The sequence below is a fragment of the Stenella coeruleoalba genome, assembly GCF_951394435.1.
Source record: "Stenella coeruleoalba genome assembly, chromosome: 1".
Classification (NCBI taxonomy): Eukaryota; Metazoa; Chordata; class Mammalia; order Artiodactyla; family Delphinidae; genus Stenella; species Stenella coeruleoalba.
In genome coordinates, this window is record NC_137169.1 from 71,135,478 (window position 1) to 71,160,849 (window position 25,372).

Below are 25,372 nucleotides of genomic sequence, written 5' to 3' on the forward strand. Positions count from 1 at the left end.
CCTGACTTTGAAAGTACTTATCACAACAGTTGTTTAATCCTAAAGTAGCTCTGTCCAAAGGCATGTAATACACATTCAAGAATTCTTAGAACACTGATTTGTGTTTTCTGCAATAGATTTACTTCATTTTTATTTTGGGGCTGTTGCATTACATTTGGCAGTTAGGATCCCTGTGGATGGAGATATAATAAATAATAATATTTTCTTTGCTTTCCAGAGTATTTATGGAACAATGATAAATTTCATCTTTCCCCGAATGGTAAGTAAAGAGCTCTTTCTATATTTGATAGTACTGAACACAAACAAGAAAAAGTGAATTGTTATAATGAAAGTGGAGTATCATTTGCTAAATGTATTGAACGATCTGATAATTATAAGGTAGCATATACTCTTGAAATAAATGGATACCGCATTCAAATTCTATAAGCATTCCAAAATTCTCACCAACTATGCTACAGGCTCTTCAGAGGGAATATAAGGTTTTTGCTTTCTCTGTTGGTTTGCATTTGAACACAGTGTACTCCCTATTTTGTTTTCTGCGGTAATTTATTTTAAAATACACACAGATATAGAAATAAATGTGGTTTACATTCTGTGAGCAAAAAGAAGAAGCATATCTGTGATACATATTGAGAGTGGGTGGGTAAGAGTCCTTTGGAATTTTTACTGTTACATAAAAACTGATTGTAATCTATGTTTGACCAGGGCTTTGCAGCATCTGTGAATTTTAAAATGTTTGTTTTCTAAAAGTATATATCATAATGTCTCCAAGGCAAGCTAGCTACTGTATGATTTTGTCTAAACTCATAGTTTTGTTGTCTTTATGTTTTTATGACTTGAAATGGTAATATTAAATTTAGTCTTAATCATAACCTCTTTACAATTTAAACAACAATAAAAATCAATCTTATTGAATGGGAAAGGTCCATGTAAAATGATATTCCTTAACAAGTTATTACTGTCTCCTACAAAGTTCTTCCCCCCAGTGGTTCTTGCATATTCCCTATAAAAAGAAGGAATTTCTCACTGTAGAAAAAAATCACTTTGAAATAAACCAATCATCGAAAAGTGCTATGTTAAGTGAAAAAGCAGAACACATTATAAATACATTATATGTTGTGCGCATTTGTGCTTGTGTATCGAGAGGAGAGACAATTGGGACCATACTGTAGGCTTAGAAAAAAGACTAACAAAAGGCACACAAACAGTGGGAACATAGGTAGTTCAGTAGTCTTCATTTCTTCTTAATTTTCTGAATTTCCTATAATAAATACATATTATTATTCTTATCTGAATAAAAGCATTATTTGAATAACAGGCTATTCCAAACAGTATATTATTATTAACGAAATATATATATACATACAGTTGAGGAAATACCTCTTTGTGCCAATTGCATAACCAAAATGATCTTATACAATTAAAAAAGAAAACAAAAACCTCCCAAACCTTCCTAATCCCATAAGGAACTAAAAATACAAATTGAAGATTAATTGAGTAAAATTATACAATAAAACAATGAAGGATTTAAAATCAGGTTGAAGCTATTACTTTTATTAATTTTACTCTAATACAGAAGCACTCCTATAATTCAGGCATATGTGTGAAAAAAATAAACCTTTTTAAACTGAAATAAAAAGATCTGCAGCTTCACATTGGTTTTTAGCATATAAGAATTTGGTGTTTTATGAACTTTTTTCAGAAGAAGGAAAAATCTACATAGGAAAAGGCCAAAATATGAAGGTAAACCTTTTAAAATAAACTCACACTTTGTCAGTAGATCATACTAGTTAGTAACAGCAGAAAACTTTGATCTAAAATCTACTGTGTAATTTACCCAGCTACAACCAATTGTCATCTTTGCAACTTGAATGTGCAGACTTATTTTAAGATCCAAGATTAAAAGAAAACAAAGTATGTTAGCAGAAGAGGTGGTTTTAACCTAAAATAATGTTAATAAATCATATTATAGTAAGCATAATAAATAACACAAATAATCAAATATTTTTGAGATTAAAGATTTCTTCTCAAGAGTAATTTATCATACATTGTAAACTCAGCATTAAAATATCAATTGTAATTACATCTCACGTGTCCAGCAACTTATCTGGAAATAAGCCAATAATTTTAGAAGACATTTTAGGAGGGAGAGGTGCTCCAGTAAGGATCTAATACAGTTCACATTAATGCTTCCCAGGTCCTCACTTCCATCTTACTTGTTCTCAGTCTGCATAAAATTATGACAGAACTGGTTCTCTGATTGTCTAGCTCACAAACTGGAAGGCAAACTAGCAAAGCTGGGAGGGACCAGAGAAGAACACATTGAAAAGCTAGAGGCTTTTCACACCTATTCACCACCAGTAAGAACTGAGGAACCAAGATTAGTTGTATGATATTGAGTAAGACATATCATACACTTGGGTTCAAAATTCCTGATCTGTTAAATTGAGCAGTCATACTGGAAGATTTTTAATAAAATCTAAATTCCTGTCTAGCCCTAGAATTTTACAATGAAATAATATATCCTTAAACTTACTATACAGAGCAAAAGATAATATTGGGCGATTTGGGAGTTGTTAAAATGAAAAAGGTTTTAATGATTAAAAGGGTAAATTTCATTTATTTGCAAAATTCACTTATATCAATTCAAATTATATACTGCAAATGAGAGATTATATACTGTGTATTTTGCTGATATTCTTTCCATATTACTATTGTTAAAACGTACCTAGAGGGTTTCCCTGGTGGCGCAGTGGTGGAGAATCCGCCTGCCAATGCAGGGGACACGGGTTTGAGCCCTGGTCCGGGAAGATCCCACATGCCGCGGAGCAGCTAAGCCCGTGCGCCACAACTACTGAGCCTGTGCTCTAGAGTCCGTGAGCCACAGCTGCTGAGCTCACACGCCTAGAGCCCGTGCTCTGCAACCGGAGAAGCCGCCACAATGAGAGGCCCGCGCACCGCATTGGGGAGTGGCCCCTGCTCGCCGCAACTGGGGAAAGCCCGCGCACAGCAACGAAGACCCAAAACAGCCAAAAATAAATAAATAAATTAAAAAAAACAAAAAAAACTGAAACTACATACACTGCATCTGGACAACAATATCCAAAAAATTAAAAAAAATTTAAAAAACGTACTTAGAAATTTAACCTGAATTTTCTCACCTTGAATGAGGTACCACTATATTTAGTGTGTGTGAGCTCACACGCCTAGAGCCCCTTCTAAAGAATGGGGAGCGAAATTCATCCCTATTTGAATATGGAAATATATATTTCTAATAGGCTTATGCTGCCAAGATGCTAAACTGAAATACCAGGAATCAAAAATTTTAATTTATTATTTTATTTTTTGCATCCACTATGTAACATCTTTAGTACAACTAACATAATATGACATTTTAGAAAGCAAACAAAATTAACCTCCTGTCCATAACAAAGAGCAGGGTCAATGTAACAAATTATTGGATAAATAATACATCTGCTTATTCAAATTATTTCTTTCTGACTTATAAGTGTGCAAATTTAAATAAGCAGCCAAAGTTCTGAATTACTATGTGAAATGAGTTAAAATGTAAATATATATTTTGTTGACATGTATCTATTAAAACTGAACAGAATAAATCTTCAGCATTACCAAAAATCTTTAACAGATTGGAGATAAATGACAATTTAAATAAAGAAAATTTCTCAGTGTAATTTACATTTCAACAAAATAGATGTTTCCTCTCATCCACAATGAACAAAGTTTGAGTGCATATTTCTGTGAATAGTCACAGCACCTAATCTTTAATCAACAATAAAATACACTTTATTTCTGGGGATATTAATAAAAATTTGTAACTTTATTTCATTAAAGATAAAAGTGCCATGTTGGACTTAACTGTAGCCAGTAGTCATTTTGCCATTTATTTTTAAAAATTCTACAACAGTTTCCAATATATCAAATGTCCATTTTTAGGTCAGCTGATAGTAATATTAAAACATTGTTAATTGGACAACAGGTTGATTACTTTCAAGGTTTTGAAAAAAGCAAAGATAAAAACAGGCCTCTCCTTTTCTTTCAATTAAAATTGCATGCAATTATCCTTCTAGATTATAGATCTCTTTTGGGATTTCCGGTTTCAAACAACTTTTTGGTTCATTTCACAGGAATAATATTCATCTTAATTAGGAAAAACAATTGATGCGCTTTTTACAAGAGGGAGTTCACTCTGTGCGCTGATTACTGCCATTAGATTATCCTATTTAAGAAAAAAAAAAGCCCTGCTTTTAAAGCAGTTAGTTAAATATGTTATCTATTAGTAGCCATTGTCTTTGAAGACAGAATGTCTTTCTTGATGAATGGTTAATCCGTTTTGTTTTAACCACCGAATTTTCCTAAGCAATATTCTAAATTGGCTTCTAAAATTATTTCAAATATATAAACATACCAATCAAATATATAAACTAAAATTATTAAATAAATTTAAAAAATATATTTCTGGGGTGTTACTGAATTGTTTCACACAGTTTATAAGGTTAAAATACTTGTTTCCGGGCTTCCCGGGTGGCGCAGTGGTTGAGAGTCAGCCTGCCGATGCAGGGGACGTGGGTTCATGCCCCGCTCCGGCAGGATTCCACATGCTGTGGAGCGGCTAGGCCCGTGAGCCATGGCCGCTGAGCCAGCGCGTCCGGAGCCTGTGCTCCGCAACGGGAGAGGCCACAACAGTGAGAGGCCCGCGTACCGCAAAAAAGAAAAAAAAAAAAAAACTTGTTTCCTTTAAAAATTTTTTTTTGATATTTAGTAGCTAAAAAGTAAAATTTCAAATACATAATAAGTAACAAATCAAAAATACTTAAGTCCCCTGTTTCCCTTCTACAATTACTTAACCCTCATTTCAACGAGTTAAACACTGTTCTAAATTTTCTCTCTCCCTTGTTTTCCCTTGTAATTTTGTCTCATGTATTTGCATCCCTAAACATACAAATTGGTTTACATGTTTGCAATAATATGTAAATGAAAGTTACTTTTTCATTCAACATTAAGTCTTGAGTTTCAACCATTTACTGCACATAACTATAATCCATTAGTTTACACTGTTGTATAGTATTCCATTTTATGACATAATTTATTTCTCCTCTTTAATGTTGATGGATTTTGGGGCTGCTTCAGTTCTTTATGTTTTCTTTTTACTATTACACATAGTCCTGCTATGAACATTCTTTAACATGTACAAATGGATAGGTACAAAAATTTCTCTAGGGCAAGTTGTTCTTAACCTGGAGTGATTTTGCCCTGAGGAATATTTGGCAATGTGTGGAAACATTTTTGGTTATCATAACTTGGAGCATGCTACTGGTTTTTAGTAAGTAAAGGCCAGGGATGTCCTAAACATCCTATAAGGCACAAGACGGCTCCCACAACAAAGAATTATCTGAACTAAAATGCCAATAGTACAAGGCTGAGAAACTTTGCTCTAGAATATATGCTTGAAAGTGAAATTGCTGAGTCATAGAGTATGGAAAATTTCAAATTTATTAGATAATTGCTAACTGTTGTTCAAAGTATCAATGTTATACCCCTCCCAGGACTATAAATGTCAATGTTCCAATAGATCTGCATTCTTGTCAGCACCTAATATTGTCAGATACTTTAAAATTTTTTATCAATTTTGTGAAGGTGAAATAACAACTCCTCAGAGTTTCAATTTTCAATTCCTTGATTACTAATAAGATTGTGTATCTTTTCTCATATTATTGACAATTACAGCCTCCTATTCTATGAAGTACTGATTCCTTTTAAACAATTTTTAAAAAATGAATTTTAGATAATACATATACTAATCCATTCTTCTTTATTTGTGTGACAAATGTCCTTTTCTAGTTCATGAATTGTCTTTTCACTTTTTTAAGGTGCCCTTTTATGGACAGAGCTCTTAATCTTAATGCAGTTAAACTTAGCAAACATTCCTGTTTTGCTTATTTTTTACATTTTCCACTTAAGAAATCTTACCCTTTATCTTCTGTGTTTTAACATTTGCTTTTTACATTTAAGTCTTTAATCAATTTGAATTTTTTTTTTTTTTTTTTTTTTTGCGGCACGCGGGCCTCTCACTGTTGTGGCCTCTCCCGTTGCGGAGCACAGGCTCCGGACGCGCAGGCTCAGCGGCCATGGCTCACGGGCCCAGCCGCTCCACGGCATGTGGGATCCTCCCGGACCGGGACACGAACCCGTGTCCCCTGCATCGGCAGGCGGACTCTTAACCACTGCGCCACCAGGGAAGCCCTGAAAAATTGTTTTTTATGATGTAAGGCAGAAATAAATTATTAAAACTAGAAACCATAGTCTTAGCGCCATGTATTGAATAGTTTATGCTTTCCTCGCTGATCTTCAGAGTCAGACTTTTCATGAATCAAGTTTCCATATACCGTATTTATAATCTAGTTTTCGGGTCTGTGTTTTACTCTACCTCTTTACCAATATTATACTGCTAAAATTATTAGAATTTTATAATAACTGTAAAAATTTGGTAAGTTCTTCTATTCTTCTTCAAGAATTCCTTTGTTCCTGTGGCCCTTTACTTTTCTATATAAGTCTTGGAGAAAGCTTGTCAATGCCACCTCCTACACATGCAAAAAATTTGATTGAAATACTTTAAAATCTACAGATCAATCTGAAGGAAACTTATACTTGTATTATAAATTTTAGTGTTCCAATCCAAAAATATGGTTTACTTTTCCATTTGTTTAGATTTTCTATAATATTTTTTTCAAAAAGATTTTATTTCTCCCATAAATTTGTTATATATATCTCTAAATACTTTTTAATAAAATATTTTAAAATTATATCTTCCAATAATTTCTTTTGTATAGTGATAGTTTCTAATGTATGAGACACATGGAAATAAAAATAATTTTGTATTTTTATTTTATTCAACAAATCTTCAAAACTTCCTTATTAATTATCATAATTTATCTGTATTTTCTCTAGGATTTCCTATGTAAGCAATCTAACTTCTGTTAGTAATGCCAGCTTTATTTCTTCCTTTCCAGTTCTTATACTTTCATCTTTTCCTTGTGTACTCCACCAACCAGACCTCTAGTTCAGTACTATATAGAAATTGTAATAGTAGACAACTTTCTTTTTTCCTGATTTTTAAAATAAAATGCTTTGAACATTTCAACATTAAGTTGTAGGTTTTTTGGACTTCCCTGGTGGTCCAGTGGCTAAGACTCTGTGCTCCCATTGCAGGGAGCCTAGGTTCGATCCATGGTCAAGGAGGTAGATCCCACATGCCGCAACTAAGAGTTCTCATGTTGCAACCAAAGATCCCGCATGCCACAACTAAGACCCAGTGCAGCCAAATGAATAAATAAATATTAAAAAAAAAAAAAGTAAAAAAATAAAAGTTGTAGGTTTTTTTGTAGATATCCTTTATCAAGTTATAAATTTTCTTTTTATTTTTAGTTTGTTTTTAGTTTGTTTGTTTTTAATCTTTGAGAATGCTGAATTTTATCAAGTGTTTTTTCCTACGTTAATTTAGAGGAAAATATGATTTTTCTCACAAAGGATTGCTAAGAACTGAAGTATTTCTCACTCTAAGGACATTTACTGAGTGGGGTGAACATGAATTTCACTTTTCATGTCCTTGCTGGCACAAGGGGAAAATGACAAAGCCCAGGATTCAGTGCTGGAATGCAAAATGGATATATCCTCATTGTTAACCTGATCTACAAATAAATCCATCCCACAGAGGACTGCAAGGTAAATTACAAGTCTTAAATGCATAACTAAAGAGAAAAAAATTCTCCCTTGAAATATCATAATCAGAAACTGACATTACTGTTTCCAGCAAGAATTTTATAATCTCAGTGGTCTAAAGACTCCAAGATAAGAAATTTAGCTTAAACTTGTCCCTAGTTGTACCTTTTGTGCCTGGCAGAATCAAAAGAAAATCCCCTCTGGAGAACCTAACTTTATTCCATCTCTCCAAGAATTTTTACAGATAAAATTCCATGAGTACAACAAGCCCACAATCAGAAATCACAAAAACACTGTAAAAAAAACAAAAACAACAAAGAAAAAATGAGCAGGACTCAGGTAAAAAAAGATAAAAAGCAGAATTAGACCCACAAAGACTTCAAATATTGAAATTGCCATTATCATTCTTTTGTGTCCCCTTCTCTTTTATTCCCATTCTTGTTGCACATAAAACTATATCTAAAAATTAAATTATTTTTTAACATTTGATTTCCTCAAAATAACATGTAAACCCTTCTTTTCTATAAAATTAGAAATTAACAATATAATCAAGTTTTAACTTGCTAAGCTAAACCTAGTTACACTAAAATGGAGTTTGATCTTGACATTTAACTTTCAAGCTATAAGAACTGCAGTGAACAACAAAAAAAAAAAATTAGAAATAAGAATAGGTACTTTTCTCTTTAGTTTAAATGAACAAGTATAATTGTAAATATTGTATTAGGCTAAAAATAATATATTTCTGTCTATGTAGTATATTGTTGTCTATATTGCTGTCTATAATATAGAATCTTTTTTTAATCTTTAGTATTTTTAGATAGATTCCTTTTAGCTAAATGCTCAAAATGATAAATATATTATAAATTATCAGAGTATCTCTAGGACTTTTTTTTTTTCTTTTTCTTTTTTTGGATGCCGTGTGGCTGGTGAGATCTTAGTTCCGTCACCAGTGATTGAATCTGAGCCCTCAGCAGTGAAAGCGCTGAGCCCTAACCACTGGACTGCCAGGGAATTCCCGAGTATAGTGTTTCTTTTTCAAGAACTTTCTTTACATTTGTGTTTTGAAAATTTTTAAAAAGAATTTGTCTTCTCATTTAACCTTGAACCTCTGATTGGTCTTACGTTGGGCACTTGGCCAAAGCTGAGCCAGTCATAGTCTGTCCTTGTGATTTTATAAACTGGAATCACAGAACAGACTCTTAGGCAAAGAGAGAATATACTGGTTGATGAATCCCAGGGAAGACTGATTCGGAACCTTAATTCTAGTTATTAAACTTTCTAGGGATCCATGAACCAGTAAATTGCCTTTGCTGAAGCTTATTTGAGTTGTTTCTGTAACTTGCAACTAAAATAGTCCTGATACCTTTATATAAGGAAAATTAAATTCGGAGATGGTTTTCCTCCATGCTGATAGTCATAGGAGGTGATGGATGAATAATGCCTTTAATACCTTTTCCACCATAAGGGAAGGGAATTGGGAAGAGTTCCTGGGCGAGTTTTTTTGAAGCCCTGCCTGGACCAGAACATACCTCTCGCCTCTGATTTATTCCCTAGGCAGATCAAAGTAAGGATTACCTAGGATTATTCCTTATGACAAGGTTTAGGACCACTAGGATTTGGACAGTTAAACTTCTGGTATCTAGAGGGCTTCCATCAAGAAGGCCTTTCTGCATGTAATATTACTTTGCGGTTACTTTCTACTTGAGGTTTTACATAGCCTGAATGGAAGAGGAAAGGACCGAAATTTAAGGGATGAATGTAACAATTATTGAGCATTTTATGCTATGTTAAGGACCTGGATGGTCTGTTTTATTTCTAGTTAGTTGTTAAGGGATGAATTATGTCCCTCCAAAATTCATGTGTTGAAGTCCAAACCCCCAGGACCTCAAAATATGACTATATTTGCAGATAGTCTTTAAAGAAGTTATTAAGGTTAAATGAAGTCATTGGGGGTGAGCCCTAATCCAATATGACTGGTGTCCTTTTAAGAAGATGACATGAAGACATAGAGAGGAAGATGACATGAAGACATCATAGAGAGAAGATGGCCATCTACAAGCTAGGGAGAGTTCTCAGAAGAAATAACCCTGTCTGTCAAATCTACCCATAAGATTTCTTTCAAATGTCTGCTCTACTCTTTGTTTTCACTGTTACTACCTTAATTTAGACTGTGTTTTTCTTATTTGAAATATTCTAATACCCAGCAGCTCCTCATCATTCTAATTCAAGCATTCATAGTCATGTTGGTCACTAGATTGTGAATTTGTTGAGAATGAAATCTACTCTGTACTCTCTTCTTATCCTTAGTATATAGTCTATGGTTCCTAAACCTGGCTGTGCATCAGAATTTGGGGTGGCATTTTTTTTTTTAATTTATTTTTGCGGTATGCGGGCCTCTCACTGTTGTGGCCTCTCCCGTTGCGGAGCACAGGCTCCGGAGGCACAGGCTCAGCGGCCATGGCTCACGGGCCTAGCCGCTCCGCAGCATGTGGGATCTTCCCGGAGCGGGGCACGAACCCGTGTCCCCTGCATCGGCAGGTGGACTCTCAACCACTGCGCAACCAGGGAAGCCCGGGTGGCATTTTTTAATTACAGATTTTTAGGCCCCAGACCATATCTGTTGATTCAGAATCTACAGGCTTGTGGGCTAGAAATTGGTATTTTTAATATGTTCCTAAGTTGATCATATAAGTAATGGACAACTGTTACTTTTATTTGCCCATCTTTTTATTAATGGTCATGTGATATCTTCCTCAAAACTTCCTACCTCGGCCTTTTGTCCTGTATTTCTTACTGTGCCTTTCATTATCACAGTGTTTTTTGAATAATAAATCTACTTACACTTTTTTAAAGTAGAGTGGTTATTCTTTTACATTGATGATGCATTTCAGGAATTTTCCTGTTGAAGGCCTATATTTATTGTAAGTATGTCCACACCCTGAGAAGCTACAAAAATGTTATGAAGATACTTTAATATGTATAATAGTAAGAATAAATGAAGCCTATCCAGTCTGTGCACAGTGAAACTGATTAAGCAAGTTTCAGAACTAGGATGTCCCCGTCACTACTGTCTCCAACTATATGAAAGAACTGGCAGAAACATTTGCTTCTCCTATAGTTATTTTATGGCCTGGCCGTTTTCATATTGATACAAATTGTGTGGTAGGAACACAAATGAAAAGTGGGTTTAGAGTTCACCTTGGAAAAAAGGAAGTAATGTCTCAAATTCTTCTCTAGACCTCCATATTGTAAACTTAATTCATACACCTATCATATGGCAAAATTTAACAACTTTATACTCTGAAAAGAAAAGTCATACTGCTTTTCTTACTTAAAAAAACAGCTTCAAGGCCTAAAGCAGTGGGTCTTTGTATCTACTCACAGATAGGAAACAGGAATCTAGAAAAAGATAACAAATAATGGCAATCCTTTGAGATAAACTCTGCTGTTAGTCTATACTTGAAATCAAAGGCGCTCTTTCTAACCATACTTAGATAACAAAAGAAAAACTTGCTGAATATATCTGCCAAACTGATTAATTCTATTGATACTTGTTTTGTGTCTATTATATCAAGTATTATATAGTATAAGATCAAAACAGACATGATTCCCGATTTTGTGGAGTTTTCAGTTTAGTTAATAGAAGTTCTGGTTTTTGTTTTTTTTTTTTTAAAAAGGAGGGATGCTTGCAAGAGCCTGGAATGTAGGCAGAGAGGTAGACTGTGTGAGAAGAGGTCATGCCCAAATGAAGCTTCCTGGAGGGACCACTTATTCTGTGCTCAGATGTCAACAGCCAGGAGTACCCTGGAACTTGAACAAACAAATGAGCGTGACCTTTCAGTACAGTCTTTACTACCTGTGCATACTTTGGGAAAAGGCTGGTACAAAAAATAATATTATCCATGGTCTACTTTTCCTGTTCTAAATGTATACATTCATGTATTCATTACACAAATATTTTATTAAAAGTACTTATAAAATAAGACCCCTTAAGCAGTCTGAAAGACCTCAGTATGAAGTGATATATTAACCAGTGATATATTAACTACCTAGTCCTTGGCTTATTTAACCACATAGAACAATAAAATTTTAGTGTTTTCAGACTTGGGTTAGCATCTCCACGAACAGGAAAATCAGTATTTCCTCTATCAAGATATTGCGTCTTTGAAAATTTCTGACTACAAGAGGTTCTGTTTTTAAACTGAAATATGCCTCATTGTATCTTGCAGCATCTTAATTCAGCCTCTTTGGACAATTCAGAATAAAGCTAATCTCTCTTTCACATAATAATTTTTTAATTAAATAATATAGGTGATATTTTTATAAAACTAGGATAGGCTTAGTAAAGAAGATCTGGAAAATTAAAAGAAGTAGACAAAAGAAGGAAATAGCTATATTCCCAGTACCGAAAACAATCACTTTTAAAATTTTGATGTATCTATTTCCAGTTTTTTAATACTGTAAATAGTTTTGATTCTCTGTTGTTTCACATAACTTTATCATATGTAAACATACACACACATACATAATACAATTTAGTTTCTATCTATTGGGGGGAGCCTGCTGTAGAGGATAAGTGGGCAGTCCTGGAGAAAGATAGACTTGGGTACAAATGGAAGCATTATCACTCACTAGCGTTTATGGCCTTGGGTATGTTACTTAATCTCTCTCAGGCTCAGTTTTCTAATCTATAACCAGAACTCACTATTGGGGTTGTGGCTAGCATTAATTAATGTAAAATGATTAACACAGTGCCTAGCGAATAATAAGTGATGAATAATGATTCAAATTATTATTATTATGTTTACAGTATTCCAATATAGCTATCAAATATAACAACTTTCAGTTGTTATAACTAAAAGTTCCTCAGTTCTTTCAGCCTTTTCTCATATGAGATGGTTTTAAGTCCCTTTACCACGCAGCCTGCTAAATACTAGAAGTTTTCGAATCTTTTCATTCATGTCTTCCGTAAAATGTAGCTCTCAGAACTGAGCATGGTAATCTGAACAGCTCGAAGTTAGTCAGATTATGTCCCCCATTATTCTATGCACATCTTAAATTTATTAATGCAGCCAAATTATTTCTTCATCTTTTTCTTCTCTTCTTGTTCTTCTTCCTCTTCTCCTTTTCCTCCCCCTCCCCCATCCTTCTTGTAACCATATTATACCATTGATTCACTGCCAAGTAAAGCTCCTCTATTTTCCCATGAGTACTGTTACTACGTCATATATCCCTCAAATCGAATTTAGGTAGTTGTTGTTTTGGTCCCAAGGCAGGACTTCACAGTTATTCCAACCAAATTGTATATTGTTGGATTTTGTTCATCTTTTAGTTGTTAAGAACTTTCAGATCTTAATCTTGTAATCCAGTGTATTTACTCACCTTCCTTATCTCATGTAACTGATTTTCGATAGGAATGCCTTCTTATGGTTTTATCTCAGTCATTGATAAATATGTTCACATTAGACAAGGCCAGAGACAAAGGCCTGTGGTATATCACTGGACAAACCCTCCTTCAGGCTGATACAGGTTCATTAAAATTGCCATTGGGGGCGATCATTCAGCCAGATATGAAAACACATAATAGTACTATCCCTAAACCTGTATTTCTCCATCTGATCCACAAGGTTATAAAGAAAGACCTTATTAAATGACTTGCTTAGAATCCAAATAGCTAGTGCCTTGATATACTAGTTTATTAACTTTGTAGAACAGAACATATAAAATTGGGCTGAATAGCTTATTCTTGTTGAATTTACACTTTTTCCTAATAACCACTTTTTAAAAATGTGCACAAAATTATCTTTTATAAGTATGATCTAGGCTATTCTCCCCCCATACAACATAAGTTTCATGGATCTGAAGTTTGCAGACTCTGCAATTTTTTGAACATAAAGTATTCTTCTCTTATCCCCTGTACTGTATTTTCTCAAAAGTAATCAGCTAAATACTCCATCTCACTTAGAAATCTCTGGTAATAATTCAGAAAGGTCAAGAGGCATATTGTCAGCTAGACTAGTCAGGGTCTCCCAGTATAGCATACAGGTAAAGTACTCAGACCATAGACTTAACTATCTTGATTCAAATTCTAGGTCTATACTTCTCTAGTTGTGTGATCTGGGACAAACTATTCAACCATGCTTGAATACATCTAAATACTGAGTGTATGACACCTACTAGGGACTCGATAAATGTCACCTATATTATAATACCTTTACCTATTTTGCCTCTCCATTTTTAGCCAATGTCTAATGGTCTGACTTCATTCATTGAATGTCTAGTTGTCTGACTTCATTCATTGAACAAATATTTATTGAATAGTACTTGGTTCATACAAGGCCTGGAGATACTGTACTGAACAAATCAAAGTCCCTGCACTCATAGAGCTTACATCCTAATACAGCAGAAAGAAGTAGCTTAAGTATGTAAAATAATGGCAGTCAGTGATTAGAGGAATGAAAATTTAAGGGTTAGAGGATGTCAGAGAGAATTATTTTAGAAAGAGTGGTTCAGGTCCTCTCTGAATAGGTGACGTGTAAACAGAGATGAATGAACCAGCAGGGAAGAAACATAAAGGAGTAAGGACGTTTTGCTTTCTCTTTTTCATGAATGAATGTTACATTTTCAACTTTAGAAAATAGGCCTGCTCCTGTATGGATTTTATTCCTTGTTTCATGCTAAGGAGATCATTTTTGGTTCTCTTTGCTCTCTCTCACAGGCCGCAGCTCATTTTGTGCTTTAGTATTGCTGATGTTATTTTTATAGGTCTATGCTACCTTCACATATTTGTGCTTGATTATGTGTCCCCTTTTACCATCTTCTGCACATGCTGTTTGAAATTCAGCGCCTGTCAGTAGCTCCCTGTGCAGCATACTGGCTTCTTCAGTTTCCTCCCCATTTTCTTGCTCATTAGAATCATTTGTGTTTGCATAGGCAGAACACTGCTTAAATCAAACTGCAAGAGCGCATGGTTGCTTTTCCCCAAGGTTCCAATCATTTTATTTTACCTACTGGTTTCTGTCAGAATTGGGTCCAGAGTAGAGTTCTCCTTACTGCTTACTCTGCCTTCTGGGAAATGAAATTATCAGCAAGGCTGGTCAAGAAATTGTCAGTGTGTTGCTTTCTGAGGAACGAGAGCTTCTGTGGATACTTTGAGACTAAAATCCCTAACACTAAGATGTGAGCTGCCCTGATAATTTTGTGGCCTGCACTAGAAAAGTATCCTTCTGACCAGGAAGTCTGTAATGCAATCATATAATGCTATCACTTCTCTGTGTTTTTCATGTTACGTTCATCTAGATTTTTCTCCAGTGTTCCTTTACCCACTCTAATTTACATGTAGGTTCCTTGCTTCTAACCGGCAAGGATTATTCAGTTACCTTTTAATCAGCATGGTCTACTTATAATTTAAAATAGATTGGATTAAAGATTAAATTGTTTATATGACCAAACTTTATGCCCAGGAAACCAGGAAGTTTCCATACAGCTTTATATTAACAAGCAGAGTGAAATCCTAGAAAACTTTGGAACAGAAGGTAGATTCTATTCTAATGAAGCCATATACTAGCTTGCAGATTCATCACATGTCAGAACTGAAGGTCCCTTAACGTAAAGATGAAATGTCTGGACCCTCTACTTTTACAGATGAGCAAATTGTGGCCTAAAAACGTTAGTTAGTTGACTTTTCCACAGTCTCACAGTTAGTTAGGGATCGTTACTGCAAGAAAAGGTTATCTTTTTCCTTAAGTCAATAAATTTCACCCCTACCACATTACCTTCCATTAATAGCCCAGAGTCTTACTTCGTTTTCTGTGAAATCCAAATAATAATATCTGCCACCCTTCCTACCTCACACAGTTGTTGTGAAGGGAAGGAGATAACAGATGTGTAATAATAGTGGTTGTGTAAAGTGGTATTATTATGATAATGATTTTAATGGTTTAATCTGTAGGTTTCTCTGGGCTTTTTTTCCTTCCCGTTTAAGTGATTTGCAATTTAAATTTAAATCTGTGTTGAAATGTGCTTACTTTGTTAAAGATTCGCAACAAATCGTAGGCTGCATCACACAGAAGAAAGAGCCTGGGTTTTGGCGTCCCTGAGACCAAGATGGTAATCTTTATTTCCTTACTCAAGGGATACATGACAATGCATCCTCTTAACTTCTCTGATTTTAGTTTTCTCATCTGTTAAAGGGCTAAACATTCCTATCTTTTACAGTTCTGAAAACCGATACAGAAAGGCTCGATATCAGTGGTAATTTTAATTTTTTTTTCTTTTTGTTTTTTTTTTTTCCTTCTTCCTCAGACTGTGAGCTTTTGGATGGCACACACTATTCATTTATCCTTGTATTCCTAGGGTCAGGCACTCAGTAGCTATACACTATGTTTGTTAAATGAATTATTTACCAAGGTGAACAACACAGAGTGGGTCTGAGGGTGGCAGCATTTTTTAAGTCAGTGTTTTTTCAACTCTAAAGAGCACAGCATTGCGTTTTGTGGAGGTACTTCAGGAACTGCTAAAATTAGTGATGAGGGCATAACTGAGAGTGAACCCTTGGCCTTTATCTTGCTTTAATCAGAGCAGGCATACTTGTTTCTTATTAATATATTGGGCAGCTGTGTAAGATTGTTTTCAGAGGAAAAGTGTGTTCAGATAAAAGAAAACTGAAACAAGATGTTTAGGCGTTAGTCTTAAAGACACATCTAATGTTTCTTTTACCATTAGGCACCTTAGGCAAGTTAACCTTTCTTTGTCACAATTTCCTCATTTATCATAGGACTTACAGCATTTTAGGTTGGTTATAGATGGGCAGGAAGATATCACATGCACACCTGCCATTTCCTAACGTATTTAGACAAAAATACCAAAGTAAGGAATTCCCTAGCGGTCCAATGGTTAGGACTCCGTGCTCTCATTGCCTAAGGCCCAGGTTCAATCCCTGGTCAGGGAACTAAGATCCCACAAGACAAGCTACACTGCATGGCCGGAAAAAAAATACCACAGTGGATTCCACCTGGATCCAGGTGGCCACTTGTATCAGGAGCTGGTGCATGCAGACGCAGCGTACCTTGGATTGGCCTTTCTCTTCTTCGGCTTCCCTATGCGCCACAGAGCTGCCGGGGACACTACCGCCAGGGTTGAAAACCACAATTTTTTAAAACTCAAACTGGCCACTCTAGAATAATTTACACCCATGGCCTAGGTACTTCCATGTAAGAAAATGCTTATAAACATCAGGCTCTCCCAGTTCTAGAACCAAACTAGCACAAGCAAGAAAACCTTCTCTAGGCAGAATGGGGAGGAGCTGGCAAGGCAGGACAGGGCGTCCCCGAGTAGTATCTCTGCCTCCAGCTTCCAGTGTTCCCGTCCCCCTGGAAGTTTATTTGGAAGATTAAATAAAGTAGGGGTAATACTAAAATATTTAGTAATGTGTAAATTGTTGGGCTTGGGCACTGATAGATCAGAACAGATGCTGGCCATAAACTACCAGCAAGCCTTGCCGAGTCTTGCCCGCTGAATACGAGCCCTAAAATGAAGTAACATTAAAAAGTCTTCATGATCTCTGACACATGGATGGTGCTTGATTAAATGTTCATCCCCTAGCCTGCCCCACCCCCGTCTCTTGAACAAAATCCTGTAAAAACAAAACAAAAACAAAAAAAGGCAAATCCAAGAAGACATATCCCCAAATAACCTGAGAAGTCAAGCTTATTATCTCATTAGTACAATATATTAATGAGGGGATAATTTCTAACACCAAAATTCATTGTGGTCTATAGTAAAATAGATATATTCTAAAAATTAATTGTACACTATTCCTTGAATTAGAACCCAGCTGTTAAATAATAGTATATCTTAGTTATACCCAGGGGCCGCTGTCTCTCTTCTGAGTTTATCATTTTCCCTGCTAGAAATGGTTAATTCATTAAATTTAGTTATATTCTCTCAGTTGTTTTAAGACAATGTTTCCCAGGGTTGGCAGTGGAAATGCGGAACACTCTACCAAAACCACTTGGGTCTTTTTCTCCACTCCCTCAAGTCCTTCCAGAGATTTTGATGCCTTCCTTCCTATTAAACACCTGCCAGAATGAGCCTTTGGAAGTGTGTATACCATACACTAGGTAACTTAGCCCCACCCCCCTTTGGCGGGGGTGGGATGGGGTTTGTTGTTGCTGTAGTTAGAACAAAAGAGGAAAGATGGAAGGTACCTGTGGAGCAGAGGCAAAACTGAGCTGTATCAACTCAATAGTGCAGAAGACAGGGTGGAGAGATGGACCAGAAGTAGAGAAGAGATGGACGGAGAAGTAATTGACCAGCTTCACCATTTAGTCAGGACTCTCCCTGGTCTCATCAGGTCATGCATTTGCTGAGCATTGGGAATCTTATAACAGCCTTTCTGTTTATGTGGCTGCCAGAAAGACTAAAGGCAAATCTAAGGCTAGCACACATAAAGGCATACATCGCCTATAATGACTTTTCCTGCTTTTTTACTTTCCAATCCTTATTTTCTCTTTGCCTTACCATTCTTACTCTTTTTTTTTTTAAATTGGGGTATAGCTGATGTAAATATGATATAAGCTTCAGTTGTATAACATACTGATTCACAATTTTTAAAGGTTACAGTTATTATAAAATATTGGCTATATTCCCTGTTTTGTACAATATATCTTCATGGCATATTTATTTTATACATAGTAGTTTGTACCTCTTCATCCCTTACCCCGATCTTGTCCCTCCTTCCTTCTCTCTCCCCATTGGTAGCCATTAGATTGTTCTCTATATCTGTGAGTCTTTTTCTTTTTTGTTATATTCACTAGCTTGTTTTATTTTTTAGATTCCACATATGATATCACATATAAGTGATATCATACAGTATTTGTCTTTCTCTGTCTGACTTATTTCACTTAGCATAATAACCTCCAAGTCCATCCATGTTATTGCAAATGGCAAAATTTTATTCTTTTTTATGGCTGAGGAGTATTCCATTGAATTTATGTACCACATCTTCTTTACCCATTCAGCTGTTGATGGACACTTAAGTTGCTTCCATAGCTTGGTTATTCTTATTACTTTTATTTTTATTTGTTTGTAAATCTCCTCAAATTATTTTTGGACTCTGAAGTGTTATAAGTGAATAAATATAAATTAGGATGTGTAATAGACAACTGTCTTTAATTGTATTTAGCTCTTACAGAGTATAATAAGTTTAACCAGATAATCTTCTAATATTATGGATTTAAGGAAAAACGAAGCACTTATAACTAAAAAAGAATGAAAATCATAAGCTATGAACATAACTAAGAGTGAGTGGATTCTTCAAATTGCTAACAAAATAAAACAAAGTACCAGCAACAACACTGGCATACATATGATAATAATTTTTTATGTAGTCAATATAAAGCTGTATGTTTCAAAATGTACTTCCAAAATTCTTTGCTCTAATACAACCCAGTGTGTAAGAATATGTAAGAATATTCAAAAGTGTTATACATTAACTCATACAATTTTAGGCATTTATGTAGGAGTATTTGAAGAACTGTCAACTGTCTTATGCTACTGATGAAACCAAAATAATAGCAAATTTTGAGGACTTACTACGTGTCAGATACTACCTGTATTAATTCAGATAACACTTACAGCAGCACTATAAAAATACAGGAAATTATTATTTCCCATTTTAAAAGAGAGGAAAGAAAATAACAGTTAATTTAAAGATGAGCTTCCATAACTTATGCAAGGATACACAGCTTGAAAAAGGTGGAGCTGAGATCTGAATCCAGGTGGCCTGGTCCAAATTTTAAGCTTTTAAGTTACTTTGCTTTTCTGAAAAAAATTTTTTTAAAAAAATAGCATCTTAAAATTAGCATTAACTAAAGTTAACTGAATTTACACTTTACTTTATAAGGCCCTTTTCAGATCTTTTTCAACTGGTCTTTTTTAAGGTAAGGGAGAAGAAAAGGTTAATCTTCAATATAGCCTTATTTTTCAAAAGTAATATCATGCCTTTTTGGAAAGGATATGTCAAGTGCTTCAGTGGTGCTGTTTCAAAAACTTTTGGAGAGAAAAGTCATTTAAAATGGTATTTACTAAATTCTTCACTATACGAAATTGCAGAATTTTAAGGAAGCAGTGAACATAAATGATTTCACCTAGGTATAGCCTCATGGAATGCTCATTAAGCATCAAGAAAAGAAATTTCACTTCTTAATGTATGTATTCTATTGAATCAAAAATAACAGTAAAAATGTTTCATACTTTTTAGCATGGACACAGACTAAGTTAATTGGCCAAATTAATTATCCAATTTTATGAATTGAATATAACTTTTATCTTACAATTTGTCAGGAAAAGTGAAAAGGGAGAAAATACAAATTTTTGAAAATAAATGTATTTATTTATTTTTGGCTGCATTGGGTGTTCGTTGCTGTGTGCGGGCTTTCTCTAGTTGCAGCGCGTGGGGGCTACTCTTCGTTGGAGTGCGCGGGCTTCTCTTGTTGTGGAGCATCGGCTCTAGGCGTGCGGGCTTCAGTAGTTGTGGCACACAGGCTCAGTTGCTCCACAGCATGTGGGATCTTCCCGGACCAGGGATCGAACTTGTGTCCCCTGCATTGGCAGGTGGATTCTTAACCACTGCGCCACCAGGGAAGTCCAAGACAAATTTTTTGAAAAATAAATACTATAATTACTGGAAGCTCAATTTTGTTTTCGTCATTCAGAAGTGCCTTGCTTAGTGAAAAAAAAAGAAAACTTCTAATATGAAGGAGATTCAATCATATATGCCAATATCTGTTCTAGATTGCAAGGGAAATGATTCTTGATGATTTTCTTTTAAATGGTGTCTATCCCAACAATTGACAGATATAATTGTTCTAATAAAGTTTTAATGATGAAGCTGCCTAGGTAGTTTTTTAATAAAATAATAAAATGGGGGTGGTGGGATGAATTGGGAGATTGGGATTGACATATATACACTAATATGTATAAAATAGATAACTAATAAGAACCTGCTGTTTTAAAAAAAAAGAAGGAGAAGAAGAAAAATGGTAGGCAGATGTTTGTGTGCTTTAAGAAAAGAAGTTAGTTGAAAGTTTTGTAAAACTGTTAAATAGGGGAGAGCAGTATTTCAATAAGACTATGAAATGAGTACAAAGGTCTTTTCAGAGTGTATATATTACTCAGGATTTTTAACTGATACAAAGGATATTATGCCAACAATATAATTTATAGGAATTTTTAAATGCTAGCATGTTTTGTTTTGTTTTGTTTTTGTACGCGGGCCTCTCCCGTTGCAGAGCACAGGCTCCAGACGCGCAGGCTCAGCGGCCATGTCTCACGGGCCCAGCCGCTCCGCGGCATGTGGGATTTTCCCGGACCGGGGCACGAACCCGTGCCCCCTGCATCGGCAGGCGGACTCTCAACCACTGCGCCACCAGGGAAGCCCCTAGCATGTTTAATATGAGTGATTCTCACTTCGTGGAGTAGCTCGTTATGATCACATTTTCTAGGTGGCATACTAGGTAAAATAGAGTTATAGTTCATGGGGAAATGTTTTGACCTATAATCGTAATACAAATTTGTAAATCAAAATAAAAAATAAATTAGGAATAATAATAATACAAATAATACTAAAAATAAGAAACATAACATACATTAGCAATAGTGAAAAAAATAAATTTTCCTAACTCAGGTTCAGTAGATAATCTCAATTATAGTCTCCTTTGAAAAGTATAATCTTAAGAAAGAATATTTTTTGAACATATCTGAGACAATCAATTACTTCTAGTAATTTTTAGTAAAAGCTTAGCTTGTTTGCTTTAAAACATTTTCCACTTAACAGTTTCTGCTAAATTAACGTCTTAATTATTTGTTTAACTAGTAAGTCTTCTAAACTGTATGTATTAGTCCTTAAAAGGGTGTTTGTTTCCATTTATTTGGTTGAAAAAGACTGGTTCCTTTCATTTGTCCTCCCTTGAGCTATATTTATGGGATATTAGGTATTACAGAAGAATCAAAATCATCATTTGTTAATGCCAAGGTACCTTCCCCTGTAGGGAAATTGAACTGGTCTCAGAAAGAAAAGAAAGTACAAGAGTAAACATCAGTGGAAGAGTGGTGGAAAGTGGTTTCAAGTGGGGAGAAAAAGAGAAAGCTATTAAATGTGAATATAAGTAGAGAGGATTAAGCCAATCAGTAAGAATAAGGGGGGCACTATAACTTTATTATTGAGTTATGTAGTAAGTGCACAGAGGAGTTAGTATATATGTACAGCCTCACAGAGAAGCACTATTACTACTACTTAATACATTTCTTCATAGCCTATAATGCGTATTAACAGTATAATTCACACATTTGTTCACATATAAACTATTGGCCATTGGAGCTCAAAAATTAAAATATTTACAGGAGCCAGGAAGAAAAAGTGAGTGAGTGAAAGGCAGCTGGGAGAAATATATAGTCCTCTTGATCTATCTTTCCTTTCCCACTTTACAGATATAGAGGTGAAGATACATTTCACTTTCTTTTAATGCCACTGTTAAAGTAGAACACAAAACATTATCACAAATTGGGTCACTCGAGGCACAAGACACTGCCTTGGTTATGAGGAGGTATTAAGGAATGTTGGAGAATGTGGTGAGTCCAATAGTGGACCTTTGGTTTGGAAGGGAACGCCTCTCCTGCCGAGTGTTGCTATGAGGTAATATATGTCAAAGTTGCTGGATGTTTCTTTTTTTTTTCCCACCAGAAGCTGGAAATCCAAGTTTTAATTGAAGCCTTTTAATTTTTAAAAGTTGACAAAAAGTAGATTAAAAACAAAACAAAACAAAACACTGTGTGGGCCAACATCTATGGGGCTAATAAATTACCTTTGTCGGTTAGATTTTATATAGATCAGTGGTTTGTGATCTCTATTATATGCTGTGCTAACAGCTGCACATATAAAGTTTTGTGAGATTTTTAAGGAGTTTACTATCTAGGGGGGAGGAGTAAATCAATAAATACAGTGATGTGTAATAAGTGCTATGATAATCAATGTTCATTTTGATGGTCCTTCAATACTGAAAAATTCCATGTCATCAAAGAAAGATAAAATAATATTCAGTGTGATTTTCTGAGATAGCCAAGTACTTACTAATATATTTTGGTAAGTTTTTTTTCTTTAAAAAAAAAACAAAACAGGAATGTAAGCAAAAAGAAACGACATTTAAAGTGTCATCAGAAAGTCAGAGCATCTTCCCTGGAAATTTTGATTAATTAATTTACTCTTTTTTTAAATTAATTTTTATTGGAGTGTAATTGCTTTACAATGTTGTGTTAGCTTCTGCTGTACAGCAAAGTGAATCAGCTATACGTATACATATATTCCTCCTTTTTTGGATTTCCTTCCCATTTAGGTCACCATAATTTACTCTTTAAGATAATATTAATAACATTTGCTGGTGATTTAGAAGGAAAAAAATGATTAAAATGCTTTTTGGCTCTTGAATGTAGGGTTCCAGTCTTTGCTTAGTGAATCATAAGTGAACTAAAATGGAAGTATGATACTTTTGACCATAATGTATAAGATGTCAGATGTTTTGTCTTTAAATAAGACCAAAGTGCCGGGGTGCAAAATATAACCCTTGAAAAGCTTCATGTAAGCCCCTTCATTCTAATTTCTGAGGTTCCCTTGACACATCTTTATCTTATATAAGTTGTTGGGACAGAAAAAGTCGAAGGGAGAAGGACTGTTCTAGGTAAAATGGAACAGAAAACCAACTTTTCAACTTCTCTGAGTTGAAAAACTCAAATGCATTAATTAATTTTCTGCCTACTTCCTACCTCCCCAACACACACAGACAGAGGCACAGACACACGCTAAGATAATTAATAGTGCTAGAAACTCCTTGAACAATTTGTCTCTATTTGTTTTTCTCTTCACGTAAAAGCACACATACACACAAACATTGTTATTAACTTTTGGAAGACATTAAAATTTCATTGTAATCGCTAATTTGTGTAGATATTAAAATATTTACATATGGCCTATAAAAACATTTCAATAAATTGACTAAACAAATTTGTTAAGAAGTAAATTTATGTGTGTGTTGTTTATATGTACACTTGTGATAAGTACATTTGTACAAGATTTCTAGGTTGTTTGACTTATAATATCTACATCAGCAAAGCAGTGCTATAATATTTGTATAACAAGCAGCTGCCTTATTGAACTAAATATTATAATAGTATTTATGATGATAGGATTCTAACTCATTTTTCCATAAATGCTTTCCAACAACCAACTACAGCTCAGGCCCTTTGCTAGACAATAAAGAAGCCACTGTTCGTCAAAAATCTGAGAGTAGGAGAAATGATTAGAAAACGACTTCATCTGATTGGTGCATACCATTCTAAGCAGTATAATGTTACTTCCTGTATCATACAACTTGGAGGTATTTGGGAGGCTATTTACATTTCTAGATACAAGAACATGGGTAGGGAGGAAGGTGCTTCCAGAGAGGAAGTTCCAGAAAGCAGTTTTAGACATCTAACGAACTTCTCAAAGACTACTGTCTCCCTGAGAATTCATGATGCTACTTTGGTCTATCAGGGGCTTTAAAAGTTGTGTGAGAGTGCTGGGTGATTCTCATACCTCCTTACTAAGATTTGAGTATTGTGGGTAATGGGTATACAATAGTATAGTGTTATAGCTGGTTTTACGGATGGTTGGATAAGTGGGAGAAGACGTGGAGAAGACAGAGACCTCAAATTTTGTTACATGTCACAAGCAAAGATTGAGATTTTCATGTAAGTAAAGTTAGTACCTCCCTGGTAAATTAAAGTTAAAAGAAATTTGTTGAAAGGATGGATCACAAAATTAAAATAAAACCCGAATGAACCCACCAAAACCTTACATAGTAGAGAGGGAAACAGTACTACAAAGAAAAAACTGGATGGAGTTTCCAAAAGAAAGGTGACTTAGAAGATTTTACCATATATATATATGTATATATATATATATATATATATATATATATATGATGTAAAACTTGTTTTGTTGTGTGTAGGAGATACATAAGTGAAAGCTTATTTTCCTGCATGTTTAAAAATAAAATTGATGATAACTTACCATAAATTTATTCCATAACCTCACCAAAGTTGGAGAAATATCCAATGGTTTCATTATTTTTATTAATAAAAATGCAGCTTCAGGGGAAAAGAATAATAAGATCTATTTGAGACAAAATTTTGTGAACTAATAGTCTGTGAAGAGAGAGTATATAGTTAAAATTCCTGAATGCCATGCATCTTAAACTTATTATATAAATTTTTATATCCTAGTTTTGTGTACTTGCTTATAAATTTTTGTGTATATTCTTATTTATTTTCCATGTGTATTTGCCCTGTTTCCCCAGATGATTTATTTCTCTGGGGATGGCGTATGTTTACTACTTTTCAGTAGCACCTCGAGCACTGAATTGCGGAAAGCAGGTTTTCCTAGTGTTGAATAATTGCCTTTATTAGTCTTGCATTTTGAAAAATATGTCAGCCTACAATCTCAGTAAAAATGCAGGATTAAAAATGAATATAGAAAATCACATGCATGTTTCTCTGACATTAAATCACCCTGCTGTGTCAAATGTAGCACAAATGGCCT

The 25,372-nt window shown here is 34.7% G+C and overlaps 1 protein-coding gene across 1 annotated transcript in view; it reads left to right on the top strand.

Annotated features, from left to right (window-relative positions):
• The first annotated feature begins 217 nt into the window (after positions 1-217).
• ADGRL2 (adhesion G protein-coupled receptor L2) overlaps positions 218-25,372 on the top strand; it is a 211,896-nt gene continuing 186,741 nt past the window's right edge. The window contains exon 1 of the mRNA XM_079943889.1: positions 218-259. The gene's annotated coding sequence lies outside the window, so the exon portion shown is untranslated. The remainder of the gene's footprint in view (positions 260-25,372) is intronic.